This window comes from Leptidea sinapis, chromosome 5 (assembly GCF_905404315.1).
Source record: "Leptidea sinapis chromosome 5, ilLepSina1.1, whole genome shotgun sequence".
Classification (NCBI taxonomy): domain Eukaryota; kingdom Metazoa; phylum Arthropoda; class Insecta; order Lepidoptera; family Pieridae; genus Leptidea; species Leptidea sinapis.
This window is the reverse complement of record NC_066269.1, coordinates 1,799,812-1,827,266: the sequence shown is the minus strand read 5'-3', so window position 1 is coordinate 1,827,266 and position 27,455 is coordinate 1,799,812. Positions and strand designations below refer to the sequence as shown.

The following is a 27,455-nucleotide window of genomic DNA, read 5'->3' as shown; positions in this document are numbered from 1 at the left end:
ATATAATGCTGTTCCATCCACAGATCCACAATATGGTAAGCAAATACAATAATTATTTTAGTACGATATAAAGAAACGAGATATTTTGTAGGTCTGAGAATCGTATGTCATCTTTTTTTATACCCCAAAAATTTTAAGTATTGAATTTCATCTAGTATACATATAAAAATCAAAGAAAAAGTTTACCAAAATAGAAGCTTCTTGGGCCGTCTTTTTAGACAAGATACACCATACAAAATGATGATGAAATAAGTTTACGCTACAAGTTAGGATATCATCCCCACCATCTGGATGTGTGGCGGTCCTCCACAGTGCGGATTTCAAGGAGCTTTCTTCCACGTACTACAAAGCTGTGGAATGAGCTTCCTTATGCGGTGTTTCCGCGACGATACGACATGGGTACCTTTAAAAAAAAGCGCATACTCCTTCCTTAAAGGCCGGCAACGCTCCTGTGATTCCTCTGGTGTTGCAAGAGGTTGTGGGCGGCGGTGATCACTTAACACCAGGTGACCCGTACGCTCGTTTGTCCTCCTATTCCATAAAAAAAAACTTTACTAAGCTTTTTATCTAGGAACCTGATCATTTCAAAATAAATAGGACTACTCGTAGTTTATCTTATTCTGGACTCGGGAAGGACGAATAGTGATGTTTTAGCAAAGCCAATATTTTGTCGATTTCTTATCGTAAATTCATGTTCATGTTATAAGTTCACATTATAGATCGCCCGAAAAAATTCTTACTAACTCGACTTAACCGAGTAGGCGAAACAAGTTAATGTTCCTGGCGTTAACATTATGATTTTCATAGTTTCTAGCAAATTCACAATTGTGGCGCAAATTCATAAAGGTAAAACAAATCATACGATGCTCTTTTTGAACAAATTAAAATGAAATATTTATTTCATCATCATCATCAGCCGGAAGACGTCCACTGCTGGACTAAGGGCTCCCCCAATGATCTCCACGACGATCAGTCCTGTGTTGCCCACAAGCGACGTATTCCGGCGATCTTGACCAGATAGTCGGTGCATCTTGCGGGGGCCTACCAACACTGCGTCTTTCGGTACGTGGTCACCATTCGAGGATTTTCTGTCCCAACGGCCATCTGTCCAACGAACTATGTGCCCTGCCCACTGCCACTTCAGTTTTGCAATCATTTGGGCTATGTCAGTGACTTTGGTTTTCCTGAAACTCCGAGCATTGCTCTCTTGATTCCCTTGTGAGCGATGAGCTTTCTCATCAGACCCATAGTTAGCGAGCACATATTCATTTAAAACTACTAAAATACCGAAACACGGTGGACTCGTTCAAGCCTTTACCGTAAAAGTCGGCAGCATCACATTACCAACTGGATTTAAGTTATTTACTCTCAGGCTTACCGTGTGACTCATATCTTGAGTTTAACTATTCTAAATCCGACCTTAACGCTTATGTAATAAGGAAGCGTGATTTGATATAGAGCGTGGAAGTTTGTAATGATCCGATAACAACAACAGTTATGTAATAGATATAGAACTTGCTGTATCTTGCACGGTACGGTGACTGCCTTCTGACTGTAGCCGTAACAGGAAAACATATTAGTCAAAATAGTTTTCTGTTTGTACTTAATTCAAATACTTAAATAAATTAAGAATATGTGAGAGCTTGATATATTTCTGCGGTAATAAATAATATTTCTATTAAAGCTTAAAATAATAGACATTTACCCATTGAGATTGAAGGAATGCAAAAAAAGTATAGTATAAAGCAAAGGGTAATTACTTCTTAGTCTGACCATATATACAGTTATAATTTGAAATAAACAAAATATTACATTTGAATTTGGAATATGTCATTTTTATATGATTGTTCAGTGAGTTTTCTCATTTTGGCGCCAATACATTGTGCAATATTTTGCGATACTTAAATGGAGTGGGGTTATAAAGAGAACCAAATCGCTCTGATTGCATTACACAAAGATGCTATGGAGCCAAATGCAATTTTTAATACTCTCCATACGCTTGGTATTAGTAAAATGTTTGTGTATCGGGCTATTAATAGGTACAATGAGACCTCCTCTGTTTGTGACAGAAAAAGATCTAGCCGTCCACGTAGTATTCGTACGAAAAAGGTGGTCAAAGCAGTAAGGGAAAGAATTCGAAGAAATCCTGTCCGAATGCAAAAGATTTTATGTCGGGAGATGAAGATAGCACCTAGAACCATGTCGCGTATTTCAAAAGATGACTTAGGACTTGCAACCTATAAGAGACTTACTGGTCATTCTTAACTAATTGAATAGGGTGGTAAAATTGAAACAACTACTGAAGCGGTACGCAAAAGGAGGTCACAGAAAAATTTTGTTTACGGATGAGAAAAGTTTCTTTCTCAATGAAAATTATTAGAATTTGGTATAGAAATTAAAGATTTTGTTTAATAAAATAATTTTAAAGTAATAAGTGTACAACAAGTACAAAGTGTATAACACATTATAAAGAATGTCCTTGCAGACAATAAAAATAGATAATAATGCTCGTGGTAATGTACGAGGAATCATATTTGCGACAGCAATAATTATACTCGTACTATAACATATATATATGTGCCTGCAGATATAAAACATAAAAAATAGTGGTTAAGTATTGTTAAAAAACTTAGTAAAGTGAAATAATTATTCGCAGATGGTTGGTAAAGTTGAATAAAATTGTGTATAAAACTATTATGTAGCTCATTACTTACTTATCTAGTCATTGACGTATTTTGAAGCAATAAGGAAATTAGTTAATTAGCCGAAATAGTTGAACATATTATTATTATCAAGAATATTTTATACGAAGAACATAAGCGGCCCTATTATGAAACCCTGTGAAACACTCGTGGAATGGAAGTGTGTTTACTATCCTAAATGCATTTTTTGTGTGATAACATATTATAAAATAGATTATAAGTTAAATTTTATTACGATGACTTCAAAGATTGACTATTATTGTAACCCTCATTGCATGTTTGGAATAGTAGAGCTAGTGAGAAGCTTATACAAGAAACTCAAAGGCGAGTGGCCTTTTAAATTTTTTAAATCAATTTGAGTATTTTATAGTAGCTTTAATATATATATCTGCATGAACAAATTAGTTTGTAAAGTATCTAATATATAAATCTGTAGTCGACCAGGCACCACAAGCAGCACCCGTTCACGAGTTGACGCATGGACCAGACATCATTTCCGTCGCATTTTAATATAAATAAACTTCTAACTGAAACGCAAATTGTAGCTTCACATTACGACTTGGCGGCGGAAATTGAAGCCATTGTGGTAGTTACCATTCCAGGTGATATCGTGTGTAAGAAGGCCCCGAATTGAAATAGAAATGGATATAGGATGTACAGAACTGCCCTGACTGAATACTAGACATACAGTTCTACCGCCACTAAACTGAAATACCTGATACAATTTAGTGAAATTCTTAATCAGACATAATATATCCTACTTTTCCTTTCAGGAAGTCCCGTCATGACACGCGAATGGATTGAATCATTGATTAGTAAAGTGATTATCGCAACGTAGATACAGGAAGTACGCGTTGTGCGTGAAATACATTGACCAACTGTTTCGTATGCCTTAGCGATAATCATTACGTGAGAAGGATGTGTCGCTATTTTCATAATTATATTAATAAAGGGTGACATAACGTTGATTCCCTGCAGTCGTGGAATGCCGCTGGTGTGGGATTCAACTGGGTTGGCACGCAAAACACATCTAAGCAGCGACAGAAACTGGCGATAATCTAAAGCGGATGAAATATGTACCACTCGGTGATGTTTTTTTAATACGCACTAGTTATACGCGCCTTTATTGAAGGTACTCATGTCGTATCGTCATGGGAATACTGCACAAGGAAGCTCATTCCACAGCTTGGATGTTCGTGGAAGAAAGTTCCTTGAAAACCGCACTGTAGAAGAACGCCATACATCCAGATGGTGATGATGATGGTGAAATTTGGCGGCAGGAATCTGATCAAACAGCTCTTCGGAACACTCTCCGTGATAAATGCGGTAAAACACACAATGAAGCGACGCAACGCCAAGTGATTAGCCGTTCATAGAGCACTGGGTCCTCGACAATTCGCGCAGTTATCCCTGCTTATTATAATTACACGTTAAGCGCATTATAAAATCAGAGAAAATATTTCGTTAAGAATCTAAATGCTTATATAAAGAGGTAAAGAGACAGCCATAGAACATTAACAACAAATTTTGAGGTTATCCATCTTAATACCAACCCAGGCATGTCGAGGACCGCAACCAATCGCGTGGAACCGCACGCACTTGCAGTTAAATAACGATAGACCACGCGTAACCATTCTTAAAACTAGTGATAAATTGTTGTAACGGTAATATTACCGAAAATAATCGTGGCGAAATTGCGACTAATGCAGTTGTTTGATGAGAATTGAGTTATTGGAGCTTGCTTAAGTGATTGCCGGGTTGGGTGTCAAAATAGAAAGTGCTAATTACTTGAAGGACTGTCGCCTATAAGATCATAGATTGCATTACTACCTACACTTGCAACGCTCCGGATATTGAGGGGTTTTTGCTTCAATGGTATGCAAAAAACCATAAAAGTCATTTATTTTCTCAAAATTGATTCCCTTAGAATTGTTTTTGATGTCAGTTCTAACCGTACCACCATTTCGGAAACAAATGGCGCTCTGAGAGAGAATAACTGGCGCAAGTAACTCTCTCAGCATTTTAGTTTTGCGCTCTTTTTAATAAAATAATTATTATTACTACAAAATAATCATAATCTAGTCCCAGGCTGTGAGATCACTTAGATATTCATCTGTGAAATAGTAGAATTTAAGTACGACAGAGCTATTTTTTAATAAAAAAAAAATATTTATAGATAATGCCTGAACAGGGACTGGGACTTTATTATAATAGTGTATACAGTTACCCTTAATGCTATTATATATCTATCTATGATGACTACTAGAGTTAGTTACAAGCAATCCCTTATTTTTAGAGTTATATTAATGAAAATTACTATTTAGAGCAAAAAGGTGACGATTTTTGTGAACGTATATTAAATTTTCATCACTATGACGGCGATACGAATAAATTAAGAATCTAATAGTGAAAAATGATGGCCATATATATTTTTTTTAAATTGCGTGCGTACAAAGTACCTACACATGTCAGAAGTGAAACCTGCATTGTGCATGAACCTCTAAACTACATAATATGAAGTCCTGGTACATGTTGCTAGGATGACACATGATTTCAACCGCTATGAAAGACATTACTATCACCATTTATTTATATATGTTCTCCGGGTGTCTATGTACTAACACGTCGTGAGCATGGCGTGAAAATATATTGAGGTATACTCGCGTCATACATTAGACAATCTCTTCTTCAACTATGATCGCCTGGTACCAAAACACTTTATAATGTTTCCTATCTCATTATCTCCCATGTTAAATATTATGAATTTAGTGTGTGCTCTTTTACAGTCGCTTTTTCGTTTCATCGACTTTTAAATCACAACGATGCTAAAGAAGATTTCACTTCAAAAAATAAAATAATGGTGAATTAATTTGCAGTTCTTGCGATAATCGTTGTTCGAGATAGATTGCACAGAGTCAATATCGGTACTATGTATGTCTATTGTCTACATTTGCAGCGTTTGTATGTACCAGTATGGTACAGATGTATGGTATGTACTTTAAAACGCGCTTTAAGTATTTGTTTCCATTTGGTTAGGATATTAACAACCAGTAATTAAAATAAGTTAACTGTTAACGTAACAGTGCTATCAAACTCCCTACATGATAGCGTTAAACATTTAACGCAACCTTGTTTGAGGTCGCATTAGGAGTTCCACTTCAAAAATACAACTGTTTATTTGAAAAAAGTACTTTAATACTTATCGATAAATATTATAATTGATTGCTATAGTTACAGGTTGTGGAAGAGTTTTGTAGCGTAACAATAGTGGTGGTCGAGCTTTCTTTTTTGACTCTAGCTGATTAGTCTTCAGTCTCATTCAAAATACTCACCAATAAAGTACTCAGTGCTCCTAAAGAATAATTCCATTATAAACAAGCACACGACACCGATTTGTATGGTCACGAATTCGTTAATACAAAAAGTTTTTATTGAAGTAGTCGTGTCTCAAGTTAAACTAGCAAAATACTTGACATCTTATTACTATCAATAAAATGATAGCGAGTCGAGTAATATAAACTATTTTTTTTTCTCGGTTGCTGGATATTTTTTTTCCGTAAAAAGGGACGGAAATGTGTTACAGGAAACCGTGGAAGCGCGCGCAATTTGATTTGACCAATCAGCGCTTGCTATTTGATTTGTCCAATGAGCGGGCGCAATTTGATTTGACCATTGAGCGCGTGCAGTGGCGGAGAAAGAGATGAGTGCGGAAATGCGTGAGATTGGTGTACCACGATGTACTGTCAGCTAACATAGTGTATGCGTATGTATAAGAGATAGAGAAGGAGAACGGATTACCTTTGCACTTATCTACAGTACAGTGCTATGTATTAAATCTGAGGTTACGTTATAGTAAAATGTGTAAACTATATTCGTAATAATTTTTACTTCTAAGCTTTTGAGAAAGTTCCATCATCCTTAAAAAAATACGAGTTGGTAATTTTCATGTCTACTTTTAAAATTCAAAAGGAACTGTAAAACATAGAATCAATCACAGAACAGGTAAAAGTAAACGGCCAGATTTCGTTCAAACTTCATAGATTTATCGAGGATTGATGACAATACATTAATCCGATCAAATTGTTCATTTTTTCAATTTGCAAAATAAGATTTTTGTTCATTTATATAATTTTCATCTATCGTCTACAAGGCAGGAATTGGTGTTAATTTCAACCATTATCTTTATCCGATTTATCTAATATTAGGAATTTTTCCAATACCAAATAGAATTTTTAATTCAACAATGCAAATAATAGTTTAATGTATGAGAAAATATTTTCTATTTTTAGTTCGGTTTTCTATAAAAGGCGTGTTTTTTCGTAAGTATTCATCCCTACCTTGTGGTAGTTTCTACCTGCTTAAAATTTTGTTAGTTCCATTAAAATTTTTAATAAATCAATTACAACAATATCGCCATTTACAGAGCAGCTTACACACGACCGTGTTGCAATTGTAATTGTATTTAAGACGATATTAGCTCATCTTTACAAAATAACAAAAATGTGATATTACGTGAACGACACACTCTCCGCAATCCGCATTTGGATAATATTTACGTTCGAGAATGTAAGGCCGAAGCGATTCAGAAATAAAACTGCATTACGACCGACGATAACACTACATAAACCTTATTTAAAATGGTCATAAAATGAACGTTATGTAAAAGCGAAAATCGTGCACCCCAAAGAAACATCGTAAAAACTAAAACAATTAACTTGCAATTTACGCGAATATTTTAATTGTTAGCTTTGGTTTTATTTATGAAAGAGTAGGACAAATGATCGTACGGGTCACCTGGTGTTAAGTGATCACCGCCGCCCACATTCTCTTGCAACACCAGAGGAATAACAGGAGCGTTTTTACAGCCTTTAAGGAAGGTGTGCGCGCTTTTTTTGAAGGTACCCTTGTCGTATCGGCCCAGAAACACCGCACAAGGAAGATCATTCAACACCTTTATATTACGTGGAAGAAAGTTCATTAATAAACCGCAGTGTGGAGCAACGTCACACATCCAGATAGTGGGGATGATATCCAAACTTGTGACGTGTCGTGCGAAGGTGGAATTCGGAACACTCCCCGTGATAAATGCGGTAAAAGACACACATTGAAGCGATGTCTCTACGCATCTCCATATGATCTAGCCGTTCACACGTGCAGTTTTCAAGGAACTTTCTTCCACTTTCAATAAATCTGTCTTATGAGCTCCCTTGTATGGTGATCAGGGTACAACCCACCTAAAAGGTTGCGGAAACGCTCAAGTATTTACTCTAGCGTTGGACTAACATGAGGCGTATACTTTTGTCCTGTTAAAATATATTTTTTCAACTGATTTTCTTACTTACTAATAGCACAATAAAATGGGGTCTAATTTGATCAACAATTCTTCCTTCCTTATATTATTCTAATTGTTTTTGCATATTATAACATACTCGAAAAAATTCAATCAAATACAACATCTGTTATACCATCAGATGCTTCATAGTCAAAGTCAAATAAACTTTATTCAAATAGACTTAAATTTTATAACCTTTTGTAACCGTTGCTATTAATATTTCTTTTAAATTACTGAATCTACCATATGTTCGGAAAAAGTAGAGCTCGTGAGAAGAACATACAAGAAACTCAACCGCCACTCTATTAAATTGGTTTTTAGTTGGTAAAGTGCTGCATCTAATATATGAATCATGTGTAAAGTTAAAGTTCATAACAAGAAATAAAAAATAAACAGGTATAAAAATAAATTATCGTACATTGGATCCGTCGACCTTTAGAGCGCGAATTCATTCTGTGTAAGGATGCTTCTTTAGCATGATGGTCGTGATTACTTTCATCAAACAAATACAATGAATAATTATTAACTACTAGTTGACCCGGCAAACGTTGTTTTGCCACATAAAGTATAATTCACGCGATAGTTTTATAAGTAATAAAATATTGCCTATATTATAGCCTCTACATCATTTTGTTCTATTGTCAATAGTTTTTGCAGCGCACGCAAAAATAGGTTTTCGATTTTACACCTTGTGTTACAAAATAGCAATTTTATTACGGATCCCTAATTTTGAAAAAAAAATGTATAGCCTTCCTCGATAAATGGACTACCCAACACTCAAAGAATCATTCAAATCGGACCAGTAGTACCAGAGATTAGCGCGTTCAAACAAACAAACAAACACTGCAGCTTTATAATATTAGTATAGATAACAGCTTGATCAGGCATCACAAGCTGCACTCGTTCACCAGTTCACACATGGACCAGCCATCGTTCCCGTCGTACATTTTTGAGGAGAGTAAGCTATTGTTTTATTTCTCGTTTTAGTTTTCATAAAAAGCCATCGATATTTTTGTCCAACATAACATAACCAATAAGTTCAATGACCACCAACTGAGGTTAGAATTTACTTAAAAAATGGCCAGCGATTTCCGCAGTATCTAATTTTCGGCCATAAACATTAATTGCGTTTACCAAACCTGCTACTTGCCTTCCAATCAAGTTAGCCTGAGAATTCTTTCGATGTAGAACAGGCTTGTTACGTGGTTACATTGATTTTATCAGCCGCGAATTAAGGTTTTAATTTAAATGATTCTAGTAATGTATGAGTATCCGGTATTGACGATATAGATAAATCTACAGCAGCTTTTTGGGTACCACAACGGCGCGTTTTCTGCCGTGGTCAAATTGTTTAAGCTGATGTTGGGGTGCGCCATACTATAGCTACTACAACTGTCGGCAATCTGGAGACGAGCGGCTGTGTTCAGCGACAGTGAATAAGGCCCGATAAGAAATATAATCCATTTCTCTGTAACTATCCAGGATCTTATTTAGGCTATTTCTCTCCCTTGAACAGAATTACCAGGGAATATAACAGTCACCACGATGATGTCCACATATATTTGGTCACGATTTACACAATTTTAAAAAATATATTAAGACGGTTCTTTCAAGGGAGGGATGACCTCAATCTATTATTGTGTTAATTTCATGTCTAAATAGCATGTCATTTTCGCCTATAATTGAGGCATCACTTACCATATGAATGTTATTGATTTTTTATTAAACTGTGTTTAAATTAGTGTATACCTAGTTGGCGGATTTTATTGAATAAATATCTTGATTCCTGTCGAACAAAATAGCTGATTACGGGCAAATGCGCCTTTTTCTGCCGTGAAGCAGTAATGTGTAAGCATTACTGTGTTTCGGTCTGAAGGGCGCCGTAGCTAGTGAAACTAGCTAGTGTACTGGTCAAATGAGACTCAACATTTTATGTCTCAAGGTGACGAGCGGAATTGTAGTGCGGCTCAGAGTACTTGCTGCACTGCACGGCAGGGCGTATCAATTCCTCAGCCATCAGCTGAACGTCCTGCTCGTCACGTCCCTTATTGATAAAAAAGCGCTACTTATAACTGACAGTGAGAATGAAAGACATGGAAGTCGAAAGCTGGCGTGGCAAAAACCGCATTCCACGCAATCACATTCAAGCAAAAATTAAAAATACTTGAGGTATCCCATTGAAACCAGTTGCGCATTGTAATCTTATGAAACATGTGGTTATTCTTAAGCGTTTGACAGGTCCGGAGATAACTTCGCAATACGGACGTGTTAGGGATTTTAGATTGTCGTTTTTAGGGCATCGTGGGCGGTCAGTAGATAAGAAATCAACGCAAAAAATCGCAGCCTAGTTCTAACAGGTAACGATTACTATCCTTCTTTGTGACAGGCAGTACTTGAAAAACTTAACTCGATTGTATTAATCTTAGAATATACTAGAACATGTTTTTCAATTTGTGGGTCACCCTTGGGGAAAAAGAAAGCATGAAGTCTTATTTAGGTGGTCGCCGGCAGAAGGAAAAAGGTAGGTAAGTGAAATTTGTCAAATTGCGGTTCTATTTTTGAAATGTTAAAATTCAAATAGTTTTCTTAATGAAGTCAATTTCTCTTTAATATTAATGTCCACTATTGAAGAGAATGTCATTTCACACAGGTCTGAAGTGGCAAATGATATTAATAACTTTATAACTTTCCTTGCCAGCTTGTTAATCAAAATCCTATACATATAGGTTTTTTATTAAAGAGGCGGACACACTTACGTAAAGGCCACCTGAAGTTAAGCAAGTGATCACCGCAGACACATATATTCTTGCAAAACCAGAGGAATTACAGGAGCGTTGCATGCCTTTTACAAAGGTGTGTTTATGGTGTTCCGGAAACACCGCACAAGGAAGCCCTATCCACAGCTTTGTAGTACGTGGAACTAAGCTCCTTGAAACCGCACTGTGGAGGACCGCCACACTTCCAGATGGTGGGGATGATATTCTGGTGGAATTTGTCGGCAAGAACAAGGTCTAACAGCTCATCGGAACACTCCCCGTGATAGATGTGTTCGAATGCATTCGCTCTCGTTTCCTATCTTGCTGTGTCTCCGTTAGAGATATTCTTCCCTCTTGCAAGCTTTCTTTGACAATAAACTAGTTCGAGTGACGTATCGTCATAAAATCTTGTATTCTTTGTTCAACTCTCAGGTTGTGGCTTCATTTAGGATCTACTTTACAGTTGATAACCTGCTCAATCCCATACAATAAGCTAGTACCTTGATGATACCACAGATTGAGAATGAAGCAACTGCCGTCAGGCTATTAAAATTTAAAATTTGATTGTACCGAAATTTGATAAAAATAAATGAAACACGCTGAAATTCTTGCGGCCGTTCTTCTCTGTATTGGGGTTAAGGTTGTAATTTTTGTCTTTCAATAAGTGATTTTATAGCCCATGTTGAATAAAAATATTTGAATTTGTATTGTAAGTGTATTTTACCTTGAAAACTATAATATATCACGCTCACGACAGCGAAATAGGTCACATTTCACGATTGATTTAGTAAAGGTCAATATTAATCTATTTCAAGCATATTGGTTGGCATAGCAATCTATTGTATACTTTGTTGTATACAAATATGTATCTGAGCTGGTATTTAAAACCATTCTCAATCCTTGAATGCGACAGACACATGTGGCATTTCTTGTTGAATCTATTTGTTGTTTGACCACCTTGAGAACCTTAATAGCGAAGTCACGCGCTGAATTTGGACTTTTAACAGATTAAATTGTGTGATCTGTAACGGTTACGTTTTTGCTGTGATTATGTTTTTTTCCATCTTGAGTTTTGTAGATTTTTAGTCAATTAATCACAATTAAGTCAGATTTGTATTTTGATTTGATTTAGTCTGTTATATAAGCACTAACACATATATACCTAACCTCATTTTACTATTTTATTAGCTACTGACCTGTATAAATACCGCTGGACAGGCTGGTCCATGTGTTTGACAGCAAATTTTTGCCTATTTGAAGCGCCACTCGCGAGCGTCCAAAGAACTAATTTTGACGTAAAATACAAATGGCTGCGAAGGAACGTACAATACTCCGAAGTATTTTTGCATTTTGAATTAATTTCGTGCGTTTTCCGTGTTATAGTAGAGGTCAGTGGCTACTGACATAAAATATTTAGCTAATGTCAAATCAAATCAGATTTATTCAATTAAGTCAAAAACGACTCTTAATAATGACAATAACACCCGTGAAAACATAGAGAATACATGAAGCCATTCGGTAGTCTTAAGTAATCAAATCGAATCAAAACTGCTTTATTCTTTTATATTAAAAATTGATTCCTGTGAATTTAAAAACCTATTCATTTAATACCATTTCGGAAAAGATTGTTTAAGTAAAAGAAGTTGCAAGTAACTCATTGCCAGTATTTTAAATCAATATTTGTACCTTAATCATTTTAATTACAATCTATGTGAAACAAAAACAAACAAACGCCATGCCTTACAAGAGTAAGTTATTAATTAAAAATATAAAACCACAATAGTAAATACATCAATCAATCAACATACACTATTCATAGATAAGAGTAATAAGGAAGGCATTATATCAATATAATATATATTATTATTTTTATGACAATAATTGTTTAAATCATAAAAATAATAATAATATTACAAAAATCTTATAAAATGATGTTTATATATTATAGAAGATTGTTTTAATCCCCGAATTTTATCCAAGTTATATTTTGGTTGGCTTCAGATTAAGTTGTCAAGTTCTTTATTCCAACTATGTTAAGTGTCAGGCAAGCTAAGCGCTATAATCCTGTTTGCTTGCGATAGATATATCACAGAATAAACTTGATATACTTAACCAGCTGATGTAAATGACTATATAAACGTGTTAAGCAAATATCCGACTTAACGTCCGTCGGGCAGTCTTTTGTATACAGATATAATAATTATAATCTTATGACTACTAAGATTATATAATAAAAAAAGTGTGTGTGTACATGCATACATGCAAGAAGTTATACTTCTTTGGCGGAACAAAGCAAAAATCCTTAAAATTATTTATTCCTCTTGCTATTCTAAGTTTGTAGAAAGAACAATATTGTAAAAAATTCATAACGTGCCAAAGGAAGTATAGCTTGAAAAATACTATAAGTTTTTCCTTGCCTTAGGAGACTGGGCCTACTGGGTAACGATTTTTGAGTAATATTTATTTTATGTCATGCATTTCTTATACAGTTTTTATAATAATTGCAATGTTAAATGTAATTCTAGATTAGATCACCTGCTTTACCAATACATAGTGTGAGAAACGTGTAAATGATTCATATTTACAAGGATATAGGGGCATACTTACCTCCACATGAGCAATACTTATGACAACGTACTGTGCTAACGGTAGATCGTAAAGTGATTTCATATACAATGCTTGAAAACATCACCAACGTTGTGTGATCATAAACTTATAATATACTACCTGTAAATACAGCCCTACAACATATGACAGCCCGGTAATGCACGACTAATATTTTATATATATACTAGCGAACCCACGTCATAAGTTTGAAAAATCAGTCTAGCCTAGCTAGGAGGAGTTCACTACCATGGGCAGGAGTATTATATATGGACTGAATTGAGAATCTAAACCATTCTCAAATTCACTGGAACACACAAAAAGTCATCAAAATCGGTCCAGCCGTTTAGGAGGGAGTTCACTGTCAACCTACGTACCTATAGAAGAATTATATATATATAAAGATAAAATATGTCATACTTTTCAATGTGTGCGTTAGTATTATAATCAAAATACTAAGAAACTAATAACGAGCCCCGCTGATTGTTTTCGACTTGCCAATCAGAATCTGTTACAGAAACAAAAGACTCACTCTCCTTTTCTATCTTGCTGTATCTCCGTTAGAGATGTTCTTCTGTCTCATTACGAAATTCAAATTGCAAAAAAGAATTGTTAAAAAACGTTTATGTTGTAAAGATTTCTATCACATATTTATGTATTTAAGTCATTTGACTTTCTTATGATACCACTGATTGGGAATGGAGCGACCGCAGGCTATTAAATAATAAGTTTTATTGCTCGATATAACATTGTAACCATATTTTTTATGAAAACAAAAGAAGCCCGCTGAGTTTGTTGCCCTGTCTGAGGAATACTTTTTCAAAGGGGTGGTAGTTTTTAACTTAAAATAAGTGTTATTATATCTTATATTGAATATATTTGAATTTGAATCTCGCAAGCTTTATGTTAAACCACACGACAGGAAAACTTCATCAAAGCCTGGTTTATAATACGAAATAGAACCATGTGTTTACGAGTATCAAATACCTAATAACATTTACAAAATATAATATAATTATAATTGCGTATATCTTACTATGGCTGTTTTAACTTTTGAGGCCTTTGTCCAGCTGTGGACGTCTTTCGGTTGAAGTGATGTTGATGAAGTGAAGTGAAATTGATGATGATTTTCGCATAAACCCAATAGTAAATACGCGATCACGTCATCTTCAACTTGTTATTTTAAAAAAATGCTTAGATTTGAAAAGGTGACAAATTATGTCAAGTCAATTTCCTAATATGTAAACATTGGGGTTGAGCAGGTTATCAACTGTAAAGTAGATCCTGTAGATGAAGCCACGACCTGAGAGTTGAATAAAGCATACAAGATTTTATCAACGATACGTCACTCGAACGGAACGGGAGAGGTCACAAGTTCGAGTCCCGCATCGATTATAAATTTTGTTTTCAAATTTAATTTGTCTAATTAATCCCAGAAATGAGAGTTCTCACTTGGTCTATCATCAATAGTTACCGCAGGGCATGCGATATAAAGAATATTTAAGGTAATTTTATTACACCTTGGGTTACATTATTGGAGTTTCAGTAATGATCCCAAATTTTTTTGTAAATATAAAATTGTCTATGTCAACTATGGAACTTTTCAAATCGGTTCAGTAGTTTCGGAGCGTATCCAATGTAAACAAACAATCAATCAAATCTTTCCTATTTATATAATATTACTTAAATAACATTAATTTTAAGACATGAAACACATTTTCCGTTAACAGAATCATCCAGCCACCGCATACCGCACCGTGCCACAATCCCAGAAATGGTTATGTAGGTCCCGGTGACAAAAACTGCAATGTTGTCCATACGAGTTGAATCACTAATGGCTTAGCCGTAACTACGGCTGACCTCTTTTACCTTAACAGGCTATCCGGTTCAACACGCGTAATAGCCATAACAATGTACAGACAATGGACTCTAGTCACTATTGTAATTTAATACGACATTTTGAAAGGAGTTATCCTAAAATGGTTTGTCACACGAAGCTTTGTAATTCTTGTAATACTGAGAAATAGCACGGTTAAGGCATTATTATGCTATTTTAGGTATATCAGTTGTTTGTATTATTGTTTTGAAACTAGTAATGTGTTAAACCTTTACTGGTCTATTTATTTATCAGTGAGAGTCGCACGGAATGTCGGCTAGGTACGACATGTCGGTATGACATTGTATGTATAACATTATAAATATACCGTACCTCCAGATTCTTTAAGCAGCAAATCGTCCGTGCGAAATCGAAGCACGTTGTCAAAATCAGCGATCAGTTTTCCAGTTACCCGACTGGAACTCGTAAGTTCTGGTCGTTGTCGAAAGCTGCTCTTGGTAACTTCAACTAGCCGTCCCTGCCGCCGTTGCTCATTAGGAATGAAACCCTGGCCCATACGGCAAAAGAGAAAGCCGTACTCCTGTGCGCTCTTTCTGTCTCCAACTCGACTCTTGACGACAACGGAAAAACACCGCTGACCATCCAGCGGTGTCAGAGCTCTATGCCTGAAGTACAGTTCAGACAGAAAACTGTTCGGAGCTCTGTTTTCATTGGACGTCAGGAATTCGAGCGGGCCGGATGGCATTTCTCCAATCGTGCTCAGAACGTGTGCCTCTTAGTTGACGCCGGTGCTAACGCGTTTGTTCCGGCACTCATAAAAAAAAGTCGTAGTCCCTGACTCATAGAAGTCAGCTTTGTCCATCCGATCCAAAAAAAAGGAGACAGTTCGGATCCGGCAAACTACAGGCCTATTAAAGCTATTACCTCCCTGCTCTCCAAAATCTGATCACTTAGCACCAGGTGACCCGTACGCTCGTCTATCCTCCATTTTCCATAAAAAAAATATACATGTATGACATGTACGTACATGTACAGAAAGTCGTACATGCTTCATACCATATGATTAATTTTAATTTGTGTTATTAATCCCAGAAATGGGGGTTATTAAGTACTTTAGAAATAACAAACTGTTAAGATGATAAAGATATATTGATATGATTATCTGTTTTCAACAACTCATAAAGCCAGTAGTAGATGCAAATAATTTATTTTAATAAAAAGAACGGTGAAATCTTCCTTATTTAAATATACATTAGATACTGCTTGTAGCGTTTAGTTAAAAGATAAATTAATTTTATATCATAAAATTAAAGTTTAAACACGCAATCGGCGAAGCGGTAATATAATAATAATTAATTTTAAAGAGCTAATAGCCTCTCAAGACGGTAATAATAATAATTTTGTGAGATGAACAATGCGACATACTATCGATTATGGTCCGCTACCGGACCGCGTCCGATGGCTTGGCCGTACCAAATTCGATCATGTGTTTAGGCTATAAGTGTCTTCTCGGTTTGTGTGAACCATAGACATACAGAGAAGAACATCTCTAACGAGATAAAGTGAGTTGGAAAAGAAAGGCGAATCTGTTGGGACTGTCACCGATTTTGATTGATAAGTCGTATGCAGTCAGCTTATGAGGAAGCTCATGGTCGCTCAGAGGGCAATGGAGAGGGCTATGCTCGATGTTTCCCTGGGAGATCGAATTAGAAATGGGAAGATCCGTAGGAGACTTGAATGATTGCGAAACTGAAGTGGCAGTGGGCAGGGCACATAGCTCGACGGACAGATGGCCGTTGGGGCAGTAAAGTCCTCGAATGGTGACCACGTACCGGAAGACGCAGTGTTGGTAGGCCCCCCACAAGATGGACCGACGATCTGGTCAAGATCGCCGGAATAATACGAAATAGAACAATTTTTTCTTGTTCTATATTCTACAAACTTAATATTATAATATTATGTTTATGTCGTCCCAACTAAGTACATAACTCGAGCGTGACAGCTAAACTTTATGGAAAAAGAGGACAAGCGAGCGTACGAGTCATCTGGTGTTAAGTGATTTCCGCCGCCCACATTCTCTTGCAACACCAGAGCAATCACAGGAGCGTTGCCGGCCTTTAAGGTAGGTGTACGCGCTTTTATCATGGTACGCATGTTGCATCGTCCTCGGAAACACCGTACAAGGAAGCTCTTTCCACAGCTTTTTTACGTCGAAAAAAGCTCCTTGAAAACCGCACTGTGGAGGACCGCCACACATCCAGATGGTGGGAATATCCTAATTTGTGGCGTGTCATGCGAAGGTTTTTCGGCGGCATTCGGCGCCAGGAATCAGGTGAAATAAACTCCATTCAATAGACTCATTCACTTTAAAAATATATTTTCAAAACTCCAACCTAACTTGTGAATGGTTTTTATCAATTTTAAATAGATAATAAACTATGTGAATTCATTTCTCTGAAACTTTCTAGACACACATAATATATGCATGAGACCGGTTGGTACTAAGCGGTCTAATAATAACGGACTCTACAATTTATCTTTGTAAATGGTCAGCGATCTATGAAGAGACTAGTTTTTTTTTAATGGGTACGAATGTGTGCTAGACATTATTGAAGTGAATACTGGCCTGTTTGTATTTAGAATAAACCAAAGAGTTGTAATATATTGTGATTTATTTTTCTTCTTAAATATAAAATTCTCATGTCGCGGTGTTGGTTACTAAACTCCTCCAAAGCGGCTAAATTTGTATGAATTTTTTGTGTGCATATCGAATAGGTATTTTTATACCCCTAAATGATAAGGGTGACCCTTGATATATATCTTTTATTTTTTACATATTTATTTTATATTTTATCATGATTTAAAAATACATACAACCTCAAATTTTCACCCATCTACGATCAACAACTATTTTTGTATCGCGATTTTTATATTATTCTGTTCCATCCACAGACCCGCAATAGGGCTGCAAGATGGAAATCGACTATTATTATTATTAATGTATAATTCCAGTATGATTATGGAAATCGTTAATAAGTTACAATAAATTTTATGTACGATATATTATTTGGAAGGTCTGAGAATCGGTCGTCAACTTTTTATTATTATTGATTTTTTTATTACTTTATATAGGAATACTAGCTGACCCAGCAAACGTATTGCCGATATTAAAATCGCGATACAAAAGTAACCGTTGATCGTAGATGGGTGAAAATTTGAAGTTGTATGTATTTTTTAATGCTGACTCATAATCAAACAAATTTAAAAAATATATCAAAAAAATTAAAAAAAAATTGGCATGCACCACCCTTAACATTTAGGAGGATGAAAAATTTCATGAGAATCGGTCAAGCCGTTTTGAAGGAGTTTAACTACAAATACCGCGACATGAGAATTTAATATATTAGACGACGTTTGCTGGGTCAGCTATTTGGTCGTAGTTGGGTATTTCTTTATGTCGCTGTTATGTATTAATGTTATTCTTGCTTTTATTGATGGGTACTAACCGGCTATATTATGACGTAGATGACGTCACATCGTCGCTTTGGTACGGTGTGCAAAACAAACATCACTAGGATGTTATTTAAAAAAATAAACGACGATTTATTTTTTCAGAATTATAGCTTGTTGTCAAGAAGTTGTATTGTGATTTTGATTATTATTATTATAATGATGAAACATGAATGAAGGAATCTGGTTAAAGTAAAAAATGTATTTATATTTGTGGCAGTACTATTATAGCCACACAGAAGTAAGTATTAACAACTAAAGTCAAACCGTAACAATGAAAACTTCAAAAACAGAGCAGAGATAGTATGAAAATAATATGTACCTAATGGTATTGAAACTGCAAACCGTACTGATTCAACAGGACGAGTTATAAGTGAGATGTGCTTGTGCCGCACGCGCGACGTCATGGGCCGAAGGCAAGAGCGGGGTCGCGGCGGCGAAAAAATTGAGGTTGACTTTTAACCTCTATGTTGAGCATAGTATGCACACTAAAGTCATAAGCCTGGGCTGTTTTCATTGGTTGTCTAGCAGCAAGAGGCTTTATCTAGACGTATAAATTATATGAGTTTGGTATAGATTTACGGCCGTTTTCAATAACCTATCTATCTTTAGTTTAAATAACTAGACGTAGACAAATCTATCCTTTTACGCATACTTACATTTCAATAACCTATAGACATAAAGCATTGGACTATAACTATATTGGACATAACTGTGGATAGATAAGATCTTGACATTAAACGGTGACAGCAATGTATCCGTAAGATAAACTAAGGATATATAGGTTATTGAAAACAGTCGTAAATCTATAATAAACTCGGAAAAGCTTTTAAGATTTCTAAACGTCATAGCGCGATACAGTAACATTGCGCCATTCTTAAAAGAATACTAGCTGACCCAGCAAACGTTGTATTGCCGATATTAAAATCGCGATACAAAAGTAACTGTTGATCGTAGATTGAAGTTGTATGTATTTTTAATGCTGACTCATAATCAATGAAATTTAAGAAAAAAGTCAAAAATATTAAAAAAAAAATCGTGTGGACCACCCTTAACATTTAGGGGGATGAAAAATAGATGTTGTACGATTCTCAGACCTACCCAATATGCACTAAAAATTTCATGAGAATCGGTCAAGCCGTTTCGGAGGAGTTCAATGTTTAACACCATGACAAGGGAATTTTATATATTAGATATAATACGTAAGTGTTAATAACCCACAGTACAGACTTCCAACAAAACAATTTCACGCTCAGATAAGTAAAGCGAATTACTGACACGGTTATAAGTAAGAATTTGGCTCGGATAGCGTCGACTGACATCTATATAGTGTACAAAATAATTCAAATTCAAATATTTTTATTCAAAATAGGATATGACATCACTTATTGAAAGTCAAAAACTACTTCGATTTCGAAGAATGTGTATTCATGTGTGTGTACTTTCCTAAATAATTTGTTTATGTTATAAGTTTTTTCAAATTCAAATATTTTTATTCAAAAATTAATTAAAAAGTCAAAAACTACCACCCATTCCAAAAAGAATGCCCCAGACCTAAGAAGAATGGGCGCAACCTGGGGCAAAAAATATGTTTACAATGTAATATTGTACAATTAAACTTATTATTTAATAGCCTGAGGGAGGTCGCTCCATTCCCAATCTGTGGTATCATTGATAAAGTCATTTATGTTATATTAAGCTTTACCACACAAACGTTTTTTAACAATTGTTTTGTATAAAGTAATACTTTTGTTTTGAATATTTTTTGCGATCTTGTTGTTATTTAATAATTAATAATACGATCTTGTTTTAAGGATTGGTCTTCGCTGCGCTGCAACTAGATACTGCAGGCGTAATCGCAAAGTGCGGCAACGAATACTACGCCCAAGTGGGCGTACTCGAGCCAGTTTGTGTGATTGTGTGTGTGTTGTTGAGCCTGTGACGTTGACGTGCCACATGTTCTGTTAAATTTGCTAAAAACTGAAACTAAAAACTAAAACTTTGCAAAAATAAAACTACAAGAACAAAAGAAAGACACTGGGATCACAAATCATCAGTAAGTATTTTGTATTTTATTCATTTTACTGTAAAATAACACGAAGCGTATGTTACAAAATTTGAAAGATGCCATTGAGTGTCAAGATGCCACGCACACAAGCATCTAATAGTTGCCGTAATAAAAAAGCTTTGGTAGTGCGGTATTAGAACGCAGTGGAGACCAATCCTTAATCTAATCATACGATATTATAGTACAGAATGATTTACTTCTATATCTGTCAAACAATTTGGCGAGTATTTTTAAATATCTGTGCACAGTCGCCTTGGCAACAACAATGTCAGTAAGAAATGTCCGGAATGTCCCAGTCACGACACAATGAACCTCCACACAGGTAGAGAACCAAGCAGGACTGGTTTAGTTACTTTTTACATCTAACACAGAGCCCTTGTGCCTTTACTTATTACTTAACACATGTCTGTCCAAAGATACTCAATAGGTGCTCAATACTAAGTCTGGCCATATATACTGTTACAATTAAAAATAAACAAAATATTGCATTTGAATTTGGAATCTGTCATTTTTATATGATTGTTCTTTGTGTTTACTCATTTTGGCGCCAATACATTGTACAATATAATATTGCGATATTGAAATGGAGTGGGGTGATAAAGAGGACCGAATCGCTGTGAATAAATTACACGAAGTAGGTATGGAGCCAAATGCAATTTTTAAAACTCTCCATACGCTTGGTACTAGTAAAATGTTTGTGTACCGGGCTATTAATAGGTACAATGAGACCTCCTCTGCTTGTGAGAGAAAAAGATCTGGCAGTCCACGTAGTGTTCGTACGAAAAAGATGGTCAAAGCAGTAAGGGAAAGAATTCGAAGAAATCCTGTCCGGAAGCGAAAGATTTTATCTCGGGAGATGAAGATAGCAGCGACAGAGTGCAACGTGGGTACTATCCGACTTTAGTGATGGTTTGGTGGGGTGATTACCTATAATGGAGTGACTGCGCTATGCTTTTGTGAAAAAGCTATCAAAACATCGGCACAAATGTATCAACATACCATTCTTGACGATAGTTAAGTCCCTTAACAACACCATGCTGATTAACTAAGAATGGTCCTTCCAGCAAGACTCGGTGCCGGGTCATAAAGCTTGGTCTACGCAGCCTCGGTTGAAAACAAACATTTCGGACTCCATAAGAGCTGAAGACTGGCTGTCGTGTAGTCCTTATTATGATTAATGGTCAGTTTTAGAGAGTACGGCTTGCTTTAAACGCCATGATAATTTGGAGTTCCTAAAACAATCCGTACGATTGGCAGTGAAGAATTTTCCCATGGAAACAGTGCGTGCTTCTATTGAAAACTGGCCTCAACGTTTAAAGGACTGTATTGCAGCCAATGAAGACCACTTCGAATAAGCTTTTTATATTTTAAATTGTTGTATATTTATATATTAAACTAACACACTCTAAAAGTAATAAATGTTATTTGCAATAAAAAATTACCCTTTTTCTTTGTTTCAGTATTTATGGCACGACTGGGTATAGTATATAAACCTAATCGATCTTACAAATAAGCTTGCTATAAAGTTATACCTGAGAACCTAAATCAAGAATATGCAAAATGTTGACTATATCGCTGACAACACTCACGACAATAATGATTCTCAAGCGTTCCGAATGTCAAGGAACCTTGCAATAAACCAATCATTTTTTTTTTGGATTTTATGGCCTGGTAACGAGACAATCAATCATAAGCAAAATATCTATTTATAAACATACCAGTACTAAATGTATATTGTATAATATATTGTATAATATACCAAATTTTGGGTACCACAACTGCGCCTATTTGTACCGTGAAGCAGTAATGTGTAAGCATTACTGTGTTTCAGTCTGAAGGGTGAAGTTACTGGGCAAATGAAACTTGACATTTTATGTCTCAAGGTGACGAGCGTTTGCATTTTCTTTGCTTAATCACAGTTATAACTTTATACCAAGTTTATTTGTAAGGCTGTATAAGTTATGAAAACGATAATAATAAAGAGAAACTCGCCGACCTCTGCTACTGACTTAAAGAAACATCTGTACAATATGACCTCGTGGCTTATGGCATACCAAATAAACAGGCACCAAACAATAGCTTATATAAGTACAGAATTTTGTTAATACGTACTAAACCTTGCATAATAACTGGTCCGCATAAATGTGCACCCACTTTCCAATTTGAGTTCCGGATTTAAGAGTAAATAAATTACTACCATTTGTTAGAACTAATTGTTTACGTGTCGCCTGTTGCGATTTGGTTATGATGAATAGTTTTTATATACATACAAGCTAATCCAGCAAACGTTGTATTGCCATATAAAGTAATTAAAAATAAATTATGGGGTATAAAAAATAGATGCAACGGATTCACAGACCTACTAAATATATCGTACTACGAATATTGTATTTGGTACAAAAATAGTTGTAGATCGTAGAAGGGCGAAAATTGAAAAATACATACAACTTCATATGTATTTTTCAATTCGGAATAAATAAAAATAAAAAACATTGTCAAAAATAAAAAAAAGTATTTATAGGTCACCCTTATCATAAGGGAATTTGAAAAAAAATGTTGGACGACCTACCCGATATGTACACAAAATTTGACAGAAATCGGTTCAGCCGTTCCGGACGAGAATAATATAATATAAGATATGGTAACACCGGAGAATTATATAAGATATTGTTCGCCATCGTTACCCTCGGGCTGGAAATTGTTTTAAATGCGTCAATGATCATAAATCAAAGATTTTTATGTGTAGAAAGTATAACTTGGTTAAATGGAAGTAGGGTTGTCAATTTTTTCTGGAAAATGTAAAATATGTCTACTTTCCAAGAAATATAACTATATAATATTAGTTTTAAAAAACATTAAACTGTTTTTCCTCCAAGAAATTAACAGTATATTCATAAATTTTCGCTACCTTCAGAAACTAGAGATGAGAGTTTCTTGCGTCGCTTTTTCTCTCTCAGAGCGCTAATTGTTTCCGAAGCAGTAGTAGTGATGCAAGTGATATCAAAAAGAATTCTAAATGAATCAATTTTGAGAAAATAAATGCATAATATGCCTCTTAAACAATGAGTCTATTAACAAAATCGAAAGCCGAATTTTCGGTCCGAAACGAAAGAACGAAGAACTTCGAATTAAATCCTATTACCAAAGTACTTCGGATCCGAATAGTGCGGACGGATTTCGCTTCGTAACCATAGACTTAACCATAAAATGAAAAGTTGTAGTTACTATCATAATACATTCAAACAACAAAACAGTAAATGTCTAGTGAATTTGAGAATAAGGTAAACGAAAGACAAAATGTCTTATCGCGAACTTTGTATCGATCTTCGGAACAGTTTCGTAATAGATAAAATGTGCGATCCGTCAACCGAAACTTCGTATTTCGATTTTGGTAATAGGGCTCCAGATTCGTTATAATCAAACTCAACAGAAAAAGGCTCTGCAAACATAAAATACGCAATTACGCCAGTGAGATAGAGTTAATCGTAACAATATGTTATGTTTTTAAAGTGATAACCCCCACTTCTAGGATTAATACATAAATAAAATTTGAAATACAAAATTTTATGAACAATACGGGACTCGAACCCACGACATCCGGCGTTCCGTGCCTCTAACCAACTGAGCCAACCGTTCGAGTACCGCCTCGTTACAAAATTCTGTTTGCTTTGTTCAACTCTCAGGTTGTGGCTTCATCTACAGGATCCACTTTACAGTTGATAGCCTGCTCAACCCCTATATTTGCGTATTTGGAAATTGACTTGAGATGTCGATCTTGCAAATCTAAAAAAATATTATATTTTGTAACGAGTCCCGCATCGTTCATAAAATTTTGTTTTTCAAATTTTATTTGTGTAGAGTTAATCGTATTAAAGTTATAAAAACCATGCAACCTTCACCGATAGCCATATAAGGTTTGTAGTTATTGAAGACCAACCAATCAAATGTGGATTTGTTGCACAACTTGCAAGATATCGTGATTCGTAGGGCCCTGAGTGAGTGGCCTAATTCGTGCACCAGTTAATATGACCGACAATACACAGAAGGACTTTTAAAACTATTTCGGTATTAGAGTTCTGTGATCAAAAATACTACGGCAACTTTGCAGCTGGCATTGTGAAATCACGGAGCCGGGTGCGGTACAGTTTACAATAACATGAAACTAACAAAATCATTTTTTTGTTAACGTTTTCTCTAGTTATAATTTGTGTAATTGCCATTAATCTAATATATAAAATTCTCATGTCGCGATGTTTGTAGTTAAACTCCTTCGAAACGGCTTGACCGATTCTCATGAAATTTTAAGTGCATAGTAGGTCTGAGAAACGGACAACATCTATTTTTCAGCATTAAAAAATACATACAACTTCAATCTACGATCAACAGTTACTTTTGTATCGCGATTTTAATATCGGCAATACAACGTTTGCTGGGCCAGCTAGTATAATATAATATTTAATAATAAACAATTTTTTATGTTTTTAAAGTGATAACCCTCATTTCTGGGATTAATTCAACAAATATAACTGAAAACAAAATTTAATGAACCATGCGGGACTCGAACCTGCTACCTCTCTAGTTCCGTGCGAGCGCTCTTTCCAACTGATCAACTGTAAAGTAGATCCTGTAGATGAAGCCACAACCTGAGAGTTGAACAAGAAATATCAAGATTTATGGACGATACGTCACTCGAACGGTTGGCTCAGTGGAAGAGCGCTCGCACGAAACGCGAGCGGTTGCGGGTTCGAGTCCCGCATCGTTCATAAAATTTTGTTTTCATTATTATTTGTGTATTTAATAATAACATTAATAAATAAATAGTATTTTAAAATTAAGTGTATATTAGTGATAGGCAAGGCCTATTAGAGGGTAGTTGGCAGTGAAATAGATTGCTCTTAGTCGTCCAGTCTCTGTTATTATACACAAAAAAAAATTTGCTTACTGAGTTTTTTGTGACTTCTTCTCAGCTGACTCGCCATATTGAGCAACGTGAGTACTTATATTGATAAGTTAAAAATTTTTGAATTTGATTTTGAACAGCTGAACGACTTGTTTTAGCTGGACGGTATTTTTGTCTGTTTGTTCGGATACAATTGCAATACTGTATAGTATCTATTTAGATTTCACGTGATCTGTAGGCGACAAAAATCTACTTCGAAGACCATACAAGTAAATCTTAGATCATTTATACGTCTAGATAGACTGTGGCAGTGAAAGCAGTGAAAACATCGAAGAAAAAACAAAGAGGTTGACTGTTAACCTCTATTTTGAGCAAATCACGCACATGAACACAAATTGACATACAAATCGCGAGTCTAAGACTTAACCTGTCACGCACACTAAAGTAATAAATCAGCGCGTCATTTGTTTCCGAAGCGGTAGTAGTATCTAGTATATTAGAAATGACATCTAAAAGATTTCTAAAGATATCAATTTTGAGAAAATTAAATGCCATTTATGCCTAACCTGGCCTATTTTCTTATATATTCTAGTTGTCTACGTTGGTAGAGGTAAGAGGCTCTATGTATATATATATATGCTGTATATAGGATGTATATGCTTTTACAACAAGATCCCAGAAAATGTTCAAAACAAAAATAGTACGATATTCAAAAGATTGTTAAAAAACGTTTGTGTGGTAAAGGTAACTATAACATAAATGACTTTCTTAATGATACCACAGATTGGGAATGGAGCGACCGCCCTCAGGCTATAAAATAATTAGTTTAATTGTACAATATTAGTTCATAATATTCTTTTTATGAAAAAAAAAGCCCGCTGAGTTTTGCGCCCATTCTTATAAGGTGTCAGGCATTCGTTTTGGAATGTTTGGTAGTTTTTGACTGTCAATAATTGATGTCACATACTATTTTTAATAAAAATATTTGAATTTACATATATCTGGACGCATAAATTATTTAAGAAATCAACAGAGCTGGAGAATATTGCATTCATTATTGTCGTAGTTTTAGGTGACAATACGTCGTTATTATTGGAATATTAGTGACACAGCTGTGCATACTATCGATACGTACTTGGTTTTTACGTCTTATCAAGCGCACCGTTGATTCGATACGCGCAAAAATATGAAATAAATTAATAATAATGAGTTAATCCAGAGGGCACGGCCATAGTTCGACGGACAGATTGCCGTTGGGGCAGTAAAGTCCTCGAATGGCGACTACATACCAGAAGATGCAATGTTGGTAGACCCCCACAAGATGGACTGAGGACCTGGTCAAGATCGCCGGAATACGTTGGATGAGGGCAGTGTAAGACCGATCGACGTGGAGATTTTTGAGGGAAGCCTTTGTCCAGCTGTGGACGACTTCCGGCTGATGATGATGATGATTAATTTTATCAAGAAACATCGCTTCATTGTATCTTCTAGTGCATTCTTCTGGAATAGTATCGAGACGAGCCAGCTTGGCCTGTTACAATGCAGTTCCGCTCAGGAGTCCAAAATAATATTTTAATGAGATGAGTGACGAGGTGTTCACTTGATGGCAAGTGATGTAAGTGCCGCTCAGGGTTCTTGAAAAACTCTGACTGACATTGCAATTGCATTTTGAGACATTAATATTAATACAAGATTAAGATACAAATGATTTGATTCACCTCTACACGAGGCATCCTCAGGACGTGT

The 27,455-nt window shown here is 35.5% G+C and overlaps 1 protein-coding gene and 1 non-coding gene across 2 annotated transcripts in view; one reads left to right on the top strand and one right to left on the bottom strand.

Annotated features, from left to right (window-relative positions):
• The window catches only part of LOC126964638 (uncharacterized), an 84,707-nt gene that overhangs the window by 45,324 nt on the left and 11,928 nt on the right, over positions 1 to 27,455 (bottom strand). The window lies entirely within an intron of this gene.
• Positions 25,501 to 25,572, top strand: Trnaf-gaa (transfer RNA phenylalanine (anticodon GAA)). Its single transcript has one exon. It is a non-coding gene; the product is annotated as a tRNA-Phe (tRNA).